This window comes from Cebus imitator, unplaced genomic scaffold (genome assembly GCF_001604975.1).
Source record: "Cebus imitator isolate Cc_AM_T3 unplaced genomic scaffold, Cebus_imitator-1.0 Scaffold288, whole genome shotgun sequence".
Lineage (NCBI taxonomy): Eukaryota > Metazoa > Chordata > Mammalia > Primates > Cebidae > Cebus > Cebus imitator.
Genome location: NW_016107603.1, coordinates 1,385,139 through 1,403,645, shown reverse-complemented (window position 1 = coordinate 1,403,645; position 18,507 = coordinate 1,385,139). Strand labels below are relative to the sequence as shown.

Genomic DNA, 18,507 nt, shown 5'->3' with positions numbered 1-18,507 from the left:
CTGGCAAGTATTCATACATGACAGCTGGAAAAGAGGGGTGGGGGTGGAATGAGAGAAGAGGACAATGACTGATGTGGACACCATGGGGAAGCCAGGCTCTGCAGGGCCCTTTGACAAACCACGAGGCACGGTGTCCTTCGAGTCCGATGTTCTTGTTCTGGAGTTAGCAGGGGCAGTAGCAGCCAGAAGAACACCCCAGGCACCATGAGGGAATTCTTGTTGGAAACAGAACTAGACTTAGATCCATATTTTATATAACACTGAAAAATCTGCAGCTGGACCCTAAGGCTTTTATTTGTTCAAATGTTACATATAAAGGTCTTTACTTTTGCTAGCCTATGACAGAACTTCAACCTGGGATATAGGTAAAAGAGTATGGAAAGCTTATTTTTCATAGTCAGTGGATTAAACAGTAACTCTCTTGATTATACCAATATAATGTAGTGACTACTATGTTTATTTTGATCCTGATTTAGAAAAGACTGAGGATTTTCTAAACATCATCAAATGGAAATTAAATTTTATTAGCTTGAAAAATTCAAGAGTAAATAAATTGTTCTTAAAATCACTGAAATATAAATATATTCTATCGTTAATTGCAGATAATAAAGAATAAAGACTAAGTATGTATGAAATCTGACCAAATGGGCATTCTCCTGGAGAAAAATTAAAATTACATGAATCCTAGTTAAAGGAATCATGTTAAAGGATTAGTTGTGGAAGTAACAATAAAAACATGCATGATGGGATTCTGCTGTGACATCATGAGCCTCAGGCAACATAAGTGAACATGAAATTACTGTGGCCTAGACAAATTCTACATGGGGCAGTATGCCCTGAGTCTTATATTACTCACATATATTGTTCTGTAAAGTACTACTCCTGGCTTCTTTACCAAGGAAAGATGTAATGTCAGGAAGAGGGAGTTGGAGCGTGGGAAGAAGGGAAAGCGCAAGGAGGCTATAGGAACCAAGGAAGGCAGGAAGAGAAAAGATATTTAATGCAGCTTGAATGATGTTTATCCATTTTGTTTTCTCATCACTTCAAACCCATGGTCTTCAAGTACATTGGAATAGAAGAAGAGAGATTGTGCAGGAAGCCCACAGCTCTTAACTTCCTTAGCCCAGAGGTGCCATACATGACTTCTACTCATAGTCTATGGGCCGGAACTAGTCACATGTCCCATCTTAACTGCAAAGGAGACTGGGAAATGTAGACAAGTTCATGGACAATTGGTGATCCCTAGCTGGTTCCGCCATAAGCAACTACCTATCTGTGCCTGTACTTTGACTTTCTTTGAGTCTCCTTGGTGTCATTTCTTGCTAATTCATTGAATTAGGTCTGCTATCTCTCAACAATTCCCAACTCCGAAAAATGAGTCAACAATTGAGGGAGGTCACAGAAGAAATTACAGTACTAGAAGTCTACCACATACACACCACACTGGGCTTGAACTATAATGATGGGGAGCAAACAAATAGCTCCCTTCAGTGTCTCTGTGTCATTTATGCCATCTCTGGGTCAGGTAACATGGAAATTGAGAAAAAATCCTTCCAACAGATGCTCAATTCTCATTCACCTTTTCCATTTTTAAAGATGGAAAGATACATTCTTTTTACTGGAAGAGAAGCCTGGCAGAGACTTCAGGTACAACTTAATGGAAGGAAAAATAAACCCCCTGAGGATGGTGTTCAGGAACGTATGGATGCAAGACTACATAAGCATGTGCCACATAATTCTGTACGTCTCATTCATGCAAGAAATTGGGCTGCAATGCTGCAGAGGGTATACCCCTATGATGCTACCTCACATTGTCCAATGTTGAGAGTAAACAGAATTAGAGATCAGCAATAAAATTAACCCATTACTGCCTGTCAACTCAGCCTGTACCACAAAAACTCCCTACTTCTCCCTAAGCTACTGTAACGCCAAGTGGGGCCACTCTGAAAGAGCAGAGAGAGGGCTGGAAACAAGGAAATTGAGGCTCTGTGCTTTCTATCTGGCCTATCAAACATGGAAGCTGAGAGCAGTGGTAAGTAACCCAGAGAGGAGGCCTGAGGGCTCAGGAATTCCGCTACCACCAAATGTTGACCTTAAAGGTATCTATATGTCTTAGCCTTTGAACATATCCAGTCTTTGTGCACAAATGAGGTCACATGTATGGTAATGCCCCAAAGATACCACTTCGCCCACTTGCTAGCAGAAATTCCAGTGTTTTCTGCCCAGGAGTTCTCTGGCCCTGGATATCTTCCCAGCGGTATTGTCAATAGGAATTAGAAATTTACTGCCATCATCAACACTACTCCTCCCAAAATGATTCTGGAATAGGCTCCTTGAGGCTAGTGAGGGCCAGGGCTGGGTGCAGAAGTTGTACATTCTTGAATGACCCAAATTTTCCGATTCATTATACGTATTTGATAAATGTGAAGCATGCGGTATAGTAAGCTGAATGTTGCAGGGCTAGTTCTTCAGAAGCAGATGCTGATATGGAGTTTGGGGTGCAAGATGTTTATTAGCGAACAACACCTATGATGGCCGGAGGGGGATTAAAGCAGGAATAGGTAGAGGGAGAAGTCAACAGCAATGTAGGTCAACCCAGCAGGGAGCTTTAGAACGGATGTGGTCCTTCAGAATTGTCCCAAAACAAATATCCAGGGCTTTATATTCCTGAAATATATGGCCTTGTTCAGTCACCAGATGCACAGTGTCCAAGATGGGCATGATCTTGGGTAAAGTGACTCTCTGCAGCTGAGGCAAAACCAGAAGAAGCTAATAGCTGGAGCCTGTTTCTGATTGTACGACTCATCACTTGTCAGCAAATCCTTCCTTGAAGAGGGATCTCGATGATGCATGCCTGTGTCTATCACATTGATGGATTAGTCCAAATCAAGGAGGGAGGTATGCAGCTTTATTCCTTGTCCCATTCAAGTCTTTTATTTTCTCATCTCTTGAAAAGGAAGTCAGAATCACAGACATGACTGCCTTTGCATGTTAGACAGTGAGACTGAGCTTGCCACTAACATTTATCTATCCATCCAGCAAGTAAGCATTTATGGAGCATCTATTCTGTGCCAGACACTGTGTTCAGTGCTGGAGATTGAGACGTAATAGTTGACCTCAAGGGCTGCAACTAGTTGAGCAGATACCTCATGGATAGGCTTTCCAGTCACATGGATTCCTTTTACTGCGGGAATAGCTTTGATGCACAGTGGAACCCTTTCATCAAACCCAATTGATCTAGTGTTGACACTTGGCCCAAACTAAGGCAATCCAATTTCCTACTCTGGAATGTGTAAATTGTAGTGGAAACACTCATGAATGGGGGTGTCAAAGCAGAGAGGCATTAATGGCAGAGCCCTCGAGAGAAGGTTCACGCACACCACATATCACTGTTTTAATATCAAAACAATGAAAATAACTCACATGCTCGTTAATGGAAGATCAAGAACTGGTCATGCAGTCGTACAGTACAGTATATGTAGCCACTAAAGTTATAATGAAAAGTTATATTTATTTCTATGGAATATATCCATATGATGTTATCTGAAAAAGCAGCATCTAAATATGTTAAGAAGATTCAATGCATATGAATTGAATCAGTGCTTATCTCTGGAGTATAGTCTGTGTTTCACTTTCTTAAAAATCTTTCCTCATCCTCTGGATCTTCTGCAACAAACATATTAATGTTTTAATAAGGGCAACATATTTTCACTTTCAGAGAAAAAAAGGAAGCTTAACAGCTTCTTCATTAAATCCCTCTTTGTGCCAGCTCAGATGTTCTCAGCTTCATCTGTCTCAAGCCCTTGTCCCACTTATTCCCTTCCGTCTTCACTGCAATGACTGACTCTGTGGAGCCTCCAGCAACCTGAAAGCCCTTGCTTTTTGCTCACAACTCAGTCCTCTTGTCTTGGGTTCCAACTTCCTCAGTGCTGATGAGGCATGGAAGCAGCCACTGCATACATGTGTACAACTCAGGCTGGGGAAGTGAAGGAGCTGGTCCGTTAATTTAGGACTTGTTGACCAACAGGAGGCAGAAGATAAATTCTTCTACCCTTCTCTCAGAAGATGGTCCCATGAGATTGAGCTATCAGTTGTGTTTGCCACCAGCCTCGGAGCTGGTGATGCACTTTCATGTTGATCCTCCTGCTCACCGTTCTCCATCTCACTCCTCTCCTCCACATTCCTTTCCTGAGATTGCATTTTTTTTGAGACAGAGTCTAGCTCTGTCACCCAGGATGGAGTGCAGTGGCGTAATCTCGGCTCACTGCAACCTCTACCTCCTCGGGTTCAAGCCAATCTCCTGCCTCAGCCTCCTGAGTATCTGGGACTATAGGCGCAAGCCACCAAGCCCAGCTAATTTTTGTGTTTTTAGTAGAGATGGGGTTTCACCATGTTAGCCAGGGTAGTCTCGATCTCCTGATCTCATGATCTGCCCCCCTCAGTCTCCCAAAGTGCTGGGATTACAGGCGTGAGCCACTGCCTGGCCTGCACTCTTTAATAAAGTGCTAGGGCGTAAGCTCCTCCTTAGGCTCTGCTCTTTGGGGGAACTCAGCCTAAGATGGTTTGTTTCCTAAGTTAGGGCAAAATGTCTCAGGAGCAAAATTTGCCATGCAGCAAAACAGCCAGTAATGTGCAAATATTACGGCTGACCCCAGGACCTCAAGACTTTTACTGTGTGGAAAGAAACTCCCTGCCCCAATCCCCCACCTATCAAAAGCAAAAATCTAGATTCTGATCTTGTTCCTTCCCACTCCGCCTTGTAATTAGAGCTTTAATGCATGCAGATTTGCCCTAATCCCTTTCCTCTCACTCCAACCAAGAAGCTAAGAGTAGAGGAAATACTTATATCATTTTTCCCCCAAATCAGAATACTGGAGCTATTAAGTATGTTTGTGTTTCTTAAGGTGGGGAACTCAGAATATAGAGAGCAAGAAACATTTCCACATCTGGTATCTGGTATCCAATGCAGAAACATTGCTCTCATTGTTCAGTCAATATCCACCCTCCAGACACCTCCTAGAGCACTTTCAGATGTGCCTTTATGAGGAATTCCCTGGGGCCACAGTGGAACCAGGCCAAATGAAAACTAAAGTCTATTACACCAAGTGGTATAGTTTACAATTCCAAATAGATTATACCAGACCAATGTGATGCACCAATGGAACCTCTTGCAATAGGGGTTATTGTTAAGTGTCACTCATAGAGTACAGCAATTGCTTTGCACCTAAGTATATGATGAAGCTGAGTCACTTGCTGAAGATTGTATATGTTTTTCCCTCTTTAAGACATTGAAAGCAGTTACATTTGAAGGGGACGTTCTGAGGGAGCTATTTTGGGAATATAACTATTGACCCTGTTTGCAAAATAGAGCAGGATCAGCCCTTTGGTATCCCTGGCTGTTACATTCCCAGGACACTACCAGACACCATGAGTCTTCAGAACACATGGGAGTTGTTTAGAACATGCTGCTAACCTCAGCCAGAAGGTGAGGAGCCCATACTCTAGGTGTGACCTGGGATCCAAGGGACAGTGGGCAGGATTTTTATTTTTTTAGAGGTAAGGATTTCACAATGCCGCCCAGGTGGGTCTCTAAGTCCTGGGTTCAAGCAAAATTTGCACCTTAACCTCACAAGTAGCTCGGACTACACTGCACCTAGCTATAGTGGACAAGGTCTCTCAGGATCACCTAAAGCTACGGAAGCCTTAAACTCTATTGCCTCCTCTCCTTCTCATTCCCCGCAATCCTCCAACATTACAGAAACAGGAGTCTCCCCAAAGAATTCAGCATGAGGCTCAGAGGAAATACTAAAAGATCAAGAGAGCTTGTCAAATGTTAGGTTGCCATAGTGCTGAGGCATAGGCTGAGCCAGCTGTCCAGATGTTCGTACTTCCATTTCTCCTTTACCATGTCCTCTCCCCTTCTGCAGCCAGAGCTCCTTTCTGTGAACAGCACCCTTACTTTGAAAGGACATCTTTTCCAAACAGGTGAAAGAAATAAAACAAGAGGCAGGATAGCTCCATTTGAGTTAAATGCAAAGAAACAGAGTAGTGTAGAAACCAGAGCACTGGGCTGAATGGCCACTTGGATCTAGCTCATCACTCCCAAAAAGAGATGGCTGTAAGCATCCTGCTAAGGCCTATAACTCTTGGAACTGCACAGTTGTCATCTGTGAGGATGAAGGTGTCATTGTATTTCAGAAGTTTTCAGATTTGTTTGCTGTAAAGCATAACATTTTTTATTCAAAACAGTTTTTTGAAAAGAAAGGAGGAAAAAAACATAGAAACAATGGAAAAATCCTGGCTTTAAGGACTGCTAAAGTCCTTGACTAAAACTGCCCAGGCAAAAGATACAGTCTGAGGATTCCTCTCTTACACCCTGCACCCTGTCCCCGCAAACAGATGACATTTGTCCACCAGGTATATGCAGCATAAATTCAACCCTAGTGCATTTTAAAGTTGCAAAGCAATATTCAAATAAGAGAACTACTATTCTGCTCTGGTAGAAAAGATGAAAAATGATCTGTGCCACAGTTTGTGGCCATTAGTTGTAAATATAGTCACAGTGGGAGTGACCCTTGATTAATAGGAGAATGTACATTAAGGAAACTTCTCCTAGTTGATATCCCCTGAATTTGCATGACAGGAAATGGGAACGCTAAATGTGGCTCTACAGTTGAGATCCTTAGTTTGCTCAAGATTAAAAGTGTTGACGAGGTCTCCTTTGCACTACAGAGCAGCTAGCTCTTCAGTCCCCATGGGTCTTCTTTCTACCATTATTGATACTTTCATTCTATCTTGGCTCATCCCAACAGACCAAGAGTTCAGAGACTTCCCTAGATGATTGTCAGTAGTTTCTGGCCTCTAAGAATCTCCTTCAGCATGATGCTATTTGCTTCTGAGGGTTTGGTTTTCCTTAGACCCTGAGGAGGGTAATGATTTTCTGCCTCCTGATTCACTAGCTGATAAAATTCAAAATAAAAAATTGGAATTCTAGGCATGTAGCTGGCTGGGAACTATGAATATTCTAATCTGTAGCATTTCTGATATTATCCAAAAGTAGAGCAAAACATTTTCTACATTCCTCTTGGGAAGTCAGTCTATCAGCACTGAATATAATTCTTTGGAGCAAGGTGATATTCAAAATATTAACTAATTACTAACTACATTATGTTTGCTGACAAGTCAGAACAGATGAGGGACCAGAGTGAATCCGAAGGACCTCCTGTGGTCCAGGTGTTGACTTTTCGTTATTAGATGGTTCTATAGGTTGATTTTTATCTTCTCAACATTTGCATGTTGAAGTCCTAACCCCCAGCACCTCACAATATGACCTTATTTGGAAATAGGGTCATTGTAGATATAATCAGTTAAGAGGAAGTCATGCTGAAATAGGGTGGGATTTTAATCCAATATAACCGGTGTTTTTATAAAAAAAAAAGGGAGGGATTTGGACATAGACATGCACACAGGAAGAATGCATATGAACATGAAGGCAGAGATGAAGGCCTTGGTGCCCCCAAAGACTGCCAGCAAACCACCAGAAACTAGGAGAGAGGCCTGGAACAGACAGTTCTCTAAGTACCTTTAGAGGGAACATGATCCAGCTGACATCCTGATCAGTGCCTTCCAGCTAGTCTCCAGAACTGTAAGACAGCGAGTTTCTGTTTTTGAAGGCCCCCCTAGTTTGTGGTACTTTGTTACAGCAGCCCTAGGAAACCATCACAGATGGTGAGGATATCTAGGAGTCCCAAGGGTGGAGTCAGAGTGGCAGAGGGAAAACATCTGGAGCGAAACTGCCTAGTTACCAAAGAGTATAAGTGGAACATCCGGTGGAAGTGCCTAGTTACCAAAGAGAATGAAGGTATTTCAGCATTTGACCAATCAGCTTGGCAGTGCCATTGCACATAAGCTGTTATCAGGCCTAACTGAAAAATCATGGGGTCACAGTCTCTCACTTCCAGAAAAGTGCAAGAAGGGGAGAGGGGAATATCTTTTCTAGGGAGTTAACGATTCCATCTTTAACAGGGGGTTGGAGGAGAAGGTTTTTATTGGCTATTATTTTGGTTTTGTAACTCAAGCAGCATTCTGTATTGTGTACCTACTGCTAGGTGCTTAGCTGGTGAGGCACTGATAGAGGACACAGAAGTCTAAGACTGTGTCGGATCTCCTGGAATTTTCAGTCTAATCGGAAAGAAAAGATTGAATCACTTGAAAACAAAACTTATATAAAGAAATGGAAATTTATGATTCAATTTGAATTATATGAACCAATATGATTTACATAGGTTGCTATTGGTAAGCCAGATCCCAGTATATCAACGTGGACCAAGATCTCTCAAAGTGATTGAGTGGTTAGTGTAAAATAAAAAAAGACAAAGAGTTCTTTTTTTTTTTTTTTTTTAAAGCTGGGCCCGTGGGAGACACCACATAACGCTGCTCCGTGGATGTCTAAAATTCCCCTGAAAACCTCAGTTTTTTATTAGGCTCTTTCCATAGGGGAGGGTGAGTGAGGTTACACAACATTGTAGTGACGATCATACTGGTGCACAAAAATCACAATGTGGTATTGTAAAAGCAGAACAATGTAAAGGTTACTTTCTGTGTGTCAGCATAGAAATCATATACCTTAGCAAGAATAGAGGTTAAACATAAACTTATGATTATCAGCAAGAAAAGCATTGGGCTCACAGCTGCAGGGGGAACAGGATCTGACATAGGACAACCAGCCTGACCACAAAGCTCCAAGAGGAGGGGCCTCCATGCAGGCGTGGAGGAGCAGTGGGAGAAGAAGGACTTTTACATCCTTATCTCCAGCACAGAGGTTTTTCCTCACAGCAGACGGCCGTCATGCGTCATTTATCGGCTCACCATAGGGTCGCATTCCCTTTCCAGGGCCATAATCAATATGCCTTTCCTGGGAAAGGAATCTGGGTAATAAGCCTCTCCATTACACGTCCGTTTATAGGCTCTCTGCAACGAGAAGCTTATTACGTGCTATTATCTTTCTCCAGCACTCAGGCTATGTGGCTTGTTTTTTACACAGAGTTCCTGTTTTTACAAGAACAGCTCAGCAGGGCCACAGTTACAAGCTACATTTTAATTTTTTACACTATTCTTTGTGTCCCCAAGTATGATCTGTATAGAGAATAAGAACAGCAAAGCAAATAACTCACCTCAGGCAAACTGAGTTTAAGACAGCACAATAAATGAGATGTCAGCCATGGTTTCTTCTTGCAATCTCAAATGTCTCGGATTTTGCCAATCTCTCCAGAGGCCTGGGGCTGCTCGGCTACCATCGAGGGGTCTGGCACGTTCCCAGCAGTTGCTATTAATATTATCATTATTATTTTAATTATGAGCTCAGATGACTCAACTGGAATTAAAGATTCCTAACAGCTCAGGAGCTCTGCTATGAGGTGAATGTCCATGAAACGCTCGGGCCGACAGTTCACATCTTCTCCTTCTGCTCTTCCTCCCCCTGCCCCAGTGTGCAAGTTGCTCAGAACACTCAGCTGTAAGCATCTCTCAGCTGTGAGCTGACTCTTCCTAAAACAACTGGAACAGACCCCTATGCTTCCCACATGGGATGTCAATGCTCCTCTCACATTTTTTTAAAGCCTCAATCTTGATATTTTAATTCATTTTCCATTTCATTTCTGTAAGACTTCCCTGGTTGTGAAATGTTAGAGTGGTCTGTTCATGTTTCATTAGCTTCCCCTCAAGCCTATGGAGATTTCTAGTTTGCTCAGGCCCACAAATGTTGGCTGTGCACTGACTCTTTCTAGCAGAAGTCAAGGGGAATTCTCAGTGTGCTGAGAAAGGCGTGTCTGACTGAAAGGAATAGGGAGGGAAAGGGTGAAGCTGAAGCATAAGCAACAACAGATCTTCCCAGGAGCGGCAGTATCAGCTAAGGGATGCATTAGGAAACAGGCACTGCCAAGAACATGGTGCACTTATTAGTCTCATAGGAGCAGAGCACAGCCTCAGCATTGTTACCTCTGGATAAGAACATCCATGAATTGAGAGGCCAGGAAGTTCTGATCTCTTCAAGGATTAACTTAGACAATCATAAGGGATAAGAGTCTGGCCATACAATTCTAGGAAGAAGCTCCAACATTTGTTCCATCTGTGTCTGAGCTCAGAGTGGGGCACCATGAAGCCAATTGGCAAAATGTATTATTTCCCCTGGCCAGAAGCATAGCATCTTCAGAAATGTAAATTCTACTTGACTTTTCTTACTATTCATACATTGTTTTCATTATTGGGTTTTGTTTTTCTTCTTGTCAGATTTTCTAACTACTTCAAACCTTGACCTTGGATACACCTCAAAAAGCAAAATGCTGCCACCATAGATTCTGTGAGCCTGGAAGACAGTAGCTTCGGGAGGCAAGGAAGAGAATCAAGAACAATCAGATAAATTCTGATCAATCTACTATTATTTAGTACACTTGAATTTCATCTCATGAAACTCCTATAGGATCTGCCTGGATCCTTCCACTACCGTTAACAGTGCCTTAGTGGTAACAACGGTGTAATGAGTAACATTTTATCATTTCTACCCCAATTATTGATCCTTTACAAATAATCACACCTTGACTTGCACACAGCTGCTTTGCTTCTGTAAATTAAGAATTAAATTGTGTTTCCTTTTGATTTTTATCCCTAGTCCTGGAGTTGATCTATTAGTTTTATAAAGTCCCCAAGAACTTTCACACTCTATGATTGTCTATAGGTAAATAACTTCTAGTAAGGTGAAACCTTCAAAAGACTGTCCTGATACTTACATTGGCTTTCACATTCCCCTGCAAGTAAAATCTTAAAACATTTCTTTCAAGAAGATAAACAGCAGAATCACACTGAATCCCAGGATGTATTGTTTTCTGAAAAATTACAAGCCAGTCATCTGGGTTAATGAAAACATTAAGATACATGCCCACCATACAATAGAAATCCAAAATGAAGTCCAGTTGAAGAGTAAAGGAGTTCGAAGAATTTTAGTATTTGTCTCTTTTCTAGTTCATTTCTATTTGGGTTAGTTTTTTTTTTTTCTTGGAAATTTGCATATGTGACCTCTTACTCAGATGTTTGCAGGCTTTTGGCCTGCTGCACAAGGAAAGCCTGGAAGGGGAGGAAAATGTGGAGGAGGACGGAGGCGTTAGGAAATGCAGTGAGACTCAGACAATGGTTTTGTTGCTTGTCCCTGGACTCTGGTGATTTCTGAAAACCATCACACCTTGTTTTGAGAGCGCTGTCAGTTTTTAGGACAAATAAAGTTTTCTTCAAAGTCATATATTACTTCCCAGTGGAGCTGGAGTCCTGCAATCCCTGTGGTGCCTAACACAGAGCTTTGTACACAGGAAACATTACAGAAATGTGTATTTGCTAAATGTAGGTAAATTCCTGAAAGTCGTGTGTGAATTCCGTTTTATAAATTGAATAATACTTTTAAAACATATGGGGGGCATATTTAAAGAAATATTGCATTAAATCATTTTGTAAAATGAATATCTACCTCAATTTATCTATTTTGCCAGGAGAATTGGGTCTATCAGGTTTCCTTAAAACTGAGCATGAAGAATGGGTGCAGTGGCTCATACCTGTAATCCCAGCACTTTGGGAGGCTGAGGCGGGAGGATCCCTTGAGGCCAGGAGTTCGAAATCAGCCTGGCCAACGTGGTGAAACCACATCTCTACTAAAAATACAAAGATTAGCCAGGTATGGTGGTGCATGACTGTAATCCCAGGTCTTGGGGTGGCTGAGGCAAAAGAATTCCATGAGTCCAGGGGGCGGAGGTTGGAGTGAGCCAAGATTGCTCCACTGCGCTCCAGCCTGGGTGACAGAGGGAGACTGTCTCAAAAAATAAAAACCAAAGCAAAAGTAAGCATGAAAATCCTTTGTTCCTCATCTGCAACATGAAGGACTTAGAGACTCTTGTATTGATCTTGGTTATTTCTACCAGTACCAAAATTCCTCAGTTTAAAAATCTGCCTCCAATTAACATAAAAATTTAAAAGTTGAGAGATCTGGCCACCTTTGCTGTTTTGAGATGTAGGAGAAGAAAAATAAATTTTTCTTCAACCCTCATAGGTTCATAGTTGGAACAGCTCCCTGTAACAAAAGGTAGATTGAAAAGAGAAAAAAAAACAGAAATTTATTTGTATATATATTTCATATATACATGGGAGACACCCAGGGAACAAGTAGTTTTCAAAAAGGTGGCTTTGAATTCCAGCAAAATAGCATCGTCAACAAAGAATAGTCCATTTTTAAATAATAACAGGACAAAGTGAAAGGGTTTTGAGTCTCTAGGGATGGCAAGTGTGGAAGGCAAATATATGGCAGATAAAGGCCAGTTAGTAATGCTTGTCCATGCTCAGGTTCATAAGGGTCTAAAGCTGTCTTCAGTGGTTAACCTTTATTCTCCCTGGTAGAGAAGCAGGCAGGATTCCTTTTGTCTTTGTGAGTCTGTGTCCTGGTTTTAGGCAAATAGAGGAGGGCAAAGAGCTTTCCTGATTCTTATTCTTCATTGCCTTCAGTTCAATCCTTCATATTTTAGGGTGACACTTTCTGGTTTTCCACAGAGGGATAGGGAGAAAAGACAGTGACTCTTCTCAAGATTTGCCTTCTTTCCATTTAATCATAACAAACTCCTTATTGCAATTATATTATCCTGAAACAACTATTTGTATCAAGTCAGAACCACCTCTGACATTAGGCAGAGCTCATTGTGAAGTCAGTAGTGTATTGTTTGCTTTTAGATATATTTAATTCTTAACTAGAAACTGAGGTCTCCTGTATAGAAATACGATTAATTGAGCATTTATTTTTCCTGTGGGGGCTGACTATAAAATATGTGATGTACCTTAATAGCAAAATCACACAATTAAGACACTGTGTGTATATGTGTTCCCACGGGAAAAAAAATTTAAACACATGGTTTCTTGTTTTCATTTTTTTCTTTTTTAAAATCAGCCCTCTCAGGTTGAATGTTTTTGGGTTTTGATTATGTAATTAACGGCAATCAAATGTACTGATGAATTATGATCATTCAGCTAACCTTGTCTTAGACCAAATATCCTGCCTATCTTTTTAAAATGAAATAGTGTTGATTTCTGTTACAACTAGCATATTATTAGGAAAAATAAATTCTTAATGATTAACATCTCTCGCTCCAGCTTCTTCATTTAAAAAGTATAGTGACATTAATACTTTAATAGAAGTAGCATGATCTTAAAAAATAAATCAAACAGTTCAGAAAACCACTACAAAATCCGCCATTTAGGTGCAGCGGTCCTTAAATGTGGTGGATGCTGTTACAGACATTTCTCCATGTATACAGAGAGAAGAATGGATGGAAGAAGAGGTAGATGGAAGTATGAATGGATAGAAAAAAAAGAAAAGAAGGAAGGAAAGAAACTCATGCCATCTATGTGTTCTGGGTTGAAAAAATTTTGTTTTAAAATATTTTCTAATTTTTAAATAGTTTTACATTTACAGAAAATTTACAGAGATAGTACCAAGGGCATAAGGGAACCTCACAGTTTCTCCTGTTGTTAATGTGTCACATTCGTGTATCTGTCAGTTAAAACTAATGAATAAATATTGATATACTGTAATTAACTAAAGTCCACACTTTATTTGAATTTCTTTTCACCTGCCCTTCTTTTTCTGATCCAGGATTCTGTCCAGGATACCACAGCATATGAAGCATCGTGCCTCCTTGGACTTCTCTGGGCTGTGGTTTCTCAGACTTTCCCTGTGTTTGATGACCTTGACAGTTTTGAGGAGTACAAGTCAGAGTACTTTGTAGGCTGGCCCTCAATTTGTCTGATGTTATTCTTATAATTACATTGAGGTTATGGGTTCATGCGAGGAAGAGAACAGAAGTAAAGCGTCATTCTCATCACATTATATCAAGGGTACATGACATGAACACAACTTACCACCAATGCTGGGCTTGATCACAGAGCCGAGGCAGTGTTTGTCAGGTTTCTCCATTCTTTGTCCCCCCATTCTATGTTGTACTCGTTGGATGGAAGTCACTGTGTGCAGCCTGTACATAATGGGCAGGATGTTATTATGCTTTACCTACGTGAGGGGGACAGTGCATACATTACTCGAAATTCTTTTGTTCAGATTTGCCTATTCTTATTTATGTATTTATTTATTCACTCAATATATTTATTTTTGCCACTATGGACTCAAGGATGTATTTTATTCTTGCGGTTATAATCCAATAATGTTATTTATTTTGTTGCTGAAATTGTTTCAGCTTTGGCCATGGGGAGCTCCTTTTGTTGGCTTCTGAGTTCAGGTGACATATATCCATTGTTTTGTTCTTTGACCATCTCCTTACTTTCCTTACTTTCTGGCACCACAGGATGCTGCAGACTCAGCCCTGCCTCATTCTAGTATCAGCCATTTCTCCAGGGAGCCCTGTTTCCCTTTACTGTTGAATGGTATTTAAATATAAGATCTGTGTGGTGGGTGTCTTCACTGCCCTATGGGTTAGCACTTTTTTTTGTTTTGGCTCTTCTAGACTCACTCAGTGGCAAAGCAAAGAAACGAGTGTATACTAAACAGTGTATATACATGTATAGGGAAAATTCTCAAACCATCTTCTTCCTCTGTTCTCACATTACCACAACAATCATCAATAGAGAAGACAATGTCTGTGAACAAATGTGTGGGGGTTTCCCTCACACACCAAGCAGTGGACACCAGCTGAGTATCCTGCAATTCAGTTCTGACACCATCTACACAGAGATAACATCAGATTCCACAGGTTGAGGGCTCAGTCCCAATACCACCCTGTCCTTCCCTTTGAGGTGCAAGTCTGAGGCCCCTAGAACATCCGACCAACTGGATTCAAGTTAGGGTTCCCATGACCCCTTCTAGGTTTGACTAATTTGCTAGGCTGGCTCACAGAACTCAGGGAAACATGTAGGTTTACTGGTTTATTACAAAGGATATTATAAGGATACAAATAAACAGCTAGAGGAAGAGATACATAGAGCGAGGTCTGGAAGGGCCCTGAATGCAGGAGGTTTTGTACCTGTGGAGTTGGGGTGCACCACCCTCCCACCATGTGGATGAGTTCTTCACTTTTCTATTGGCCTCCAAGGGTTCAGATTCTCTGGAAGCTCCCCAAACCCTATCCTTTAGGGTTTCTATGGAGCCTTCATTATAGGCAAGATTAACAACCATGTAGAAAGTTGATTCAACAAAAAGGATATGATCTCATATGTGAGCTCATACCTGGACGGGAAAAGCCAGGGAGGCCTGACCTTGTACAGATTCTTCCTAGCCTCTCTGTGCAGCATTCCTTCCTCCAGAGTATAGGGCAGGCGCCTCTCTGGAACGAGGATCTCTTGATCCACAATCAGAGTAGGGTCCCGCCTTGTGCAGGCAAGAGGAGGACAGGAGGTCAGAGAGAGAGAGATTCTGTTTCCTGAGGCTTGCTCCTGAGGCCTGAAGTGCCCCAAGATTATAACAAGTGACTATAACAAGTGTAACAAAGGCTATAGGAGTTATAAGCCAGGAACTGTGGACAAAAGACTATTTCATATATGTATGATGATTATATATATATGCACACATAATATATGATATATATTATAAAGTATCACAATAAGCATATGTATAAGGGTTTTTATATGTATCTAGCTGCATCTAAATTCAGCTAAACATGAGTTCACACAGATGTCTCCAATCCTAATCCATTACCACATATTTTGTAGATGCAACTATGGAGAAGTATAAAGAAAACCTGATTTTCCCCTTTTCTACATAACTGACTTTTCCTATCAATTTTCCTATCTTTGAAATTTAGCAACTCCACCAGCCATATATTGGAGTGAATTTGCGTAAATATGGAAATATATATTTTTTTCAAGCATCTCATGTGCCCTTTCAGCCTGCAGATTCAAGACTTTGTTTACATCTCCAAAGTTTATTTTAAAAATCATATTCTTGGGACGCTGGCAAGATGGCCAAATAGGAACAGCTCTGGTACGCAGCTCCCAGCAAGATCAATGCAGAAGGTGGGTGATTTCCACATTTCCAACTGAGGTACATGGTTCATCTCATTGGGACTGGTTGGACAGTGGGAGCAGCTCAAGGAGGGTGAGCCAAAGCAGGTGGTATGTCGCCTCACCCAGTAAGCACAAGGGGCTGGGGAACTCCCTCTTCTAGCCAAGGGAAGCCATTAGGAACGGTTCTCTGCACTCCAGCCCAGATACTGCATTTTCCCCACAGTCTTCACAACCCACAAACCAGGAGATGTCCTCCAGTACCTATTCAACCACCAGGGCCCTGGGTTTCTAACAGAAAACTGGGCAGCTGTTTGAGCAGATACCAAGCTAGCTGCAGGAGTTTTTTTTCTTCATATACCCTAATGGTACCTGGGATGCCAGCAAGACAGAAATGTTCACTCCCCTGGAAAGGGGGCTAAAGCCAGGGAGCCAAATGATCTGGCTTGGTGCATCCCACCCCCATGACAGCAAGCTAAGATCCACCAGCTTGAAACTCTTGCAGCCAGCACAGCAGTCTGAGCTTGACCTGGGACTTTGAGCTTGGTGGGGGGAGGGGCATCCACCATTGCCGAGGCTCCAATAGGTAGTTTCAACCTCACAGTGTAAGCAAAGCTGCCAGGAAGTTTGAACTGGGTGGAGCCCACCACAGCTTAGCATCTGCAGGCAGAATGTCTCACTAGATGCCCTCCTTGCTGGGCAGGGCATCTCTGAAAAAAGGCAGCAGCCCATCAGGTCATAAATAAAGGTCCCACCGTCCTGGGACAAAGCGCCTGGGAAAAGGGGTGGTTGTGGGTATAGCTTCAGCAGACCTAAACGTCCCTGCTTGGCATCTCTGAAGAGAGCAGTGGATCTCCCAGCACAGTGTTTGAGCTCTGATAAGGGACAGACTGCCTCCTCAAGTGGCTTCCTAACCCGTGTGTATCCTGACTGGGAGACACCTCTCAGTAGGGGCAGACAGACACTTTCTTATACAGGAGAGCTCTGGCTGGCATCTGTGGGTACCCCTCTGGGACGAAGCTACCAGAGGAAGGAACAGGCAGCAATCTTTGCTGCTCTGAAGCCTCCACTGGTGATTCTCTAGAAAGCAGTGTCTGGAGTGGACCTCCAGCAAACTCCAGCAAATCTGCAGCAGAGGGGCCTGTTAGAAGGAAAACTAACAAACAGAAAGAAATAGTTACAACATCAACAAAAAGGACATCCACTCAGAGACTCCATCCAAATGTCACCAATTTCAAAGACCAAAGGTAGATAAATCCATGAAGAAGGGAAGAAACCAGTGCAAAAAGGCTGAAAATTACAAAAACCAGAATGCCTCTTCTCCTCAACACAACTCCTCACTAGCAAGGGAACAAAACTGGATGGAGAATGAGTTTGACGAATTGACAGAAGTAGGCTTCAGGAATTGGGTAATAACAAACTTATCCAAGCTAAAGGAGCATGTTCTAACCCAATGCAAGGAAGCTATGAACCTTGGAAAAATGAAAGGCTAACTAGAGTAACCAGTTTAGAGAAAAACATAAATGACCTGATGGAGCTGAAAAACATGGCACAAGAACTTCATAAAGCATACATGAGTTTCAATAGCTGAATCGATCAAGTGGAAGAAAAGATATAAGATATTGAAGATCAACTCAATGAAATAAAGTGGGAAGACAATATTAGAGAAAAAAGAGTGAAAAGAAATGAACAAAGCCCTCAAGAAATATAGGATTATGGGAAAAGACCCAATCTATGTTTGATTGGTGTACCTGAAAGTGATGAGGAGAATAAAACCAAGTTGGAAAACACTCTTCAAGATATTATCCAGGAGAACTTCCCTAACCTAGCAAGGCAGGCCAACATTCAAATTCAGGAAATAGAGAGAACACCACAAAGATATTCCTTGAGAAGAGAAACCCTAAGATAAATAATTGTCAGATTCACCAAGGTTGAAAGGAAAGAAAAAATGCTAAGGGTAGCCAGAGAAAAAGGTCAGGTTACTCACAAAGATCCTAGTAGACTAACAGTGGATCTTCTGGCAGAAACCCTACAAGCCAGAAGAGAGTGGGGCCAATATTCAACATTCTTAAAGAAAAGAATTTTCAATCCAGAATTTCATCCAGCCAAACTAAGCTTCATAAGCAAAGGAGAGATAAAATCTTTTATGGACAAGCAAATGCTGAGAGATGTTGTCACCATGATGCCTGCCTTACAAGAGCTCCTAAAGGAAGTACTAAACATGGAAAGGAAAAACTGGTACCAGCCACTGCAGAAACATACCAAATTGTAAAGACCATCAACACTATGAAGAAACTACATCAACTAACGGGCAAAACAGCAGCTAGCATCATAAGGGCAGGATCAAATTCACATATAACAATGTCAACCTTAAATGTAAATGGGCTAAATACCCCAATTAAAAGACACAGACTGGCAAACTGGATAGAGTCAAGTCCCATTGGTGTGCTGTATTCAGGAGACTCATCTCACGTG

The 18,507-nt window shown here is 41.7% G+C and overlaps 1 long non-coding RNA gene across 1 annotated transcript; it reads right to left on the bottom strand.

The window, feature by feature from the left end:
• Positions 1-13,434: 13,434 nt before the first annotated feature.
• On the bottom strand, positions 13,435-17,187 carry LOC119467434. The gene is made up of 2 exons (XR_005195970.1): positions 15,289-17,187; positions 13,435-14,054 (listed from the first exon to the last, which is right to left on the bottom strand). It is a non-coding gene; the product is annotated as an uncharacterized LOC119467434 (long non-coding RNA).
• Positions 17,188-18,507: the final 1,320 nt, after the last annotated feature.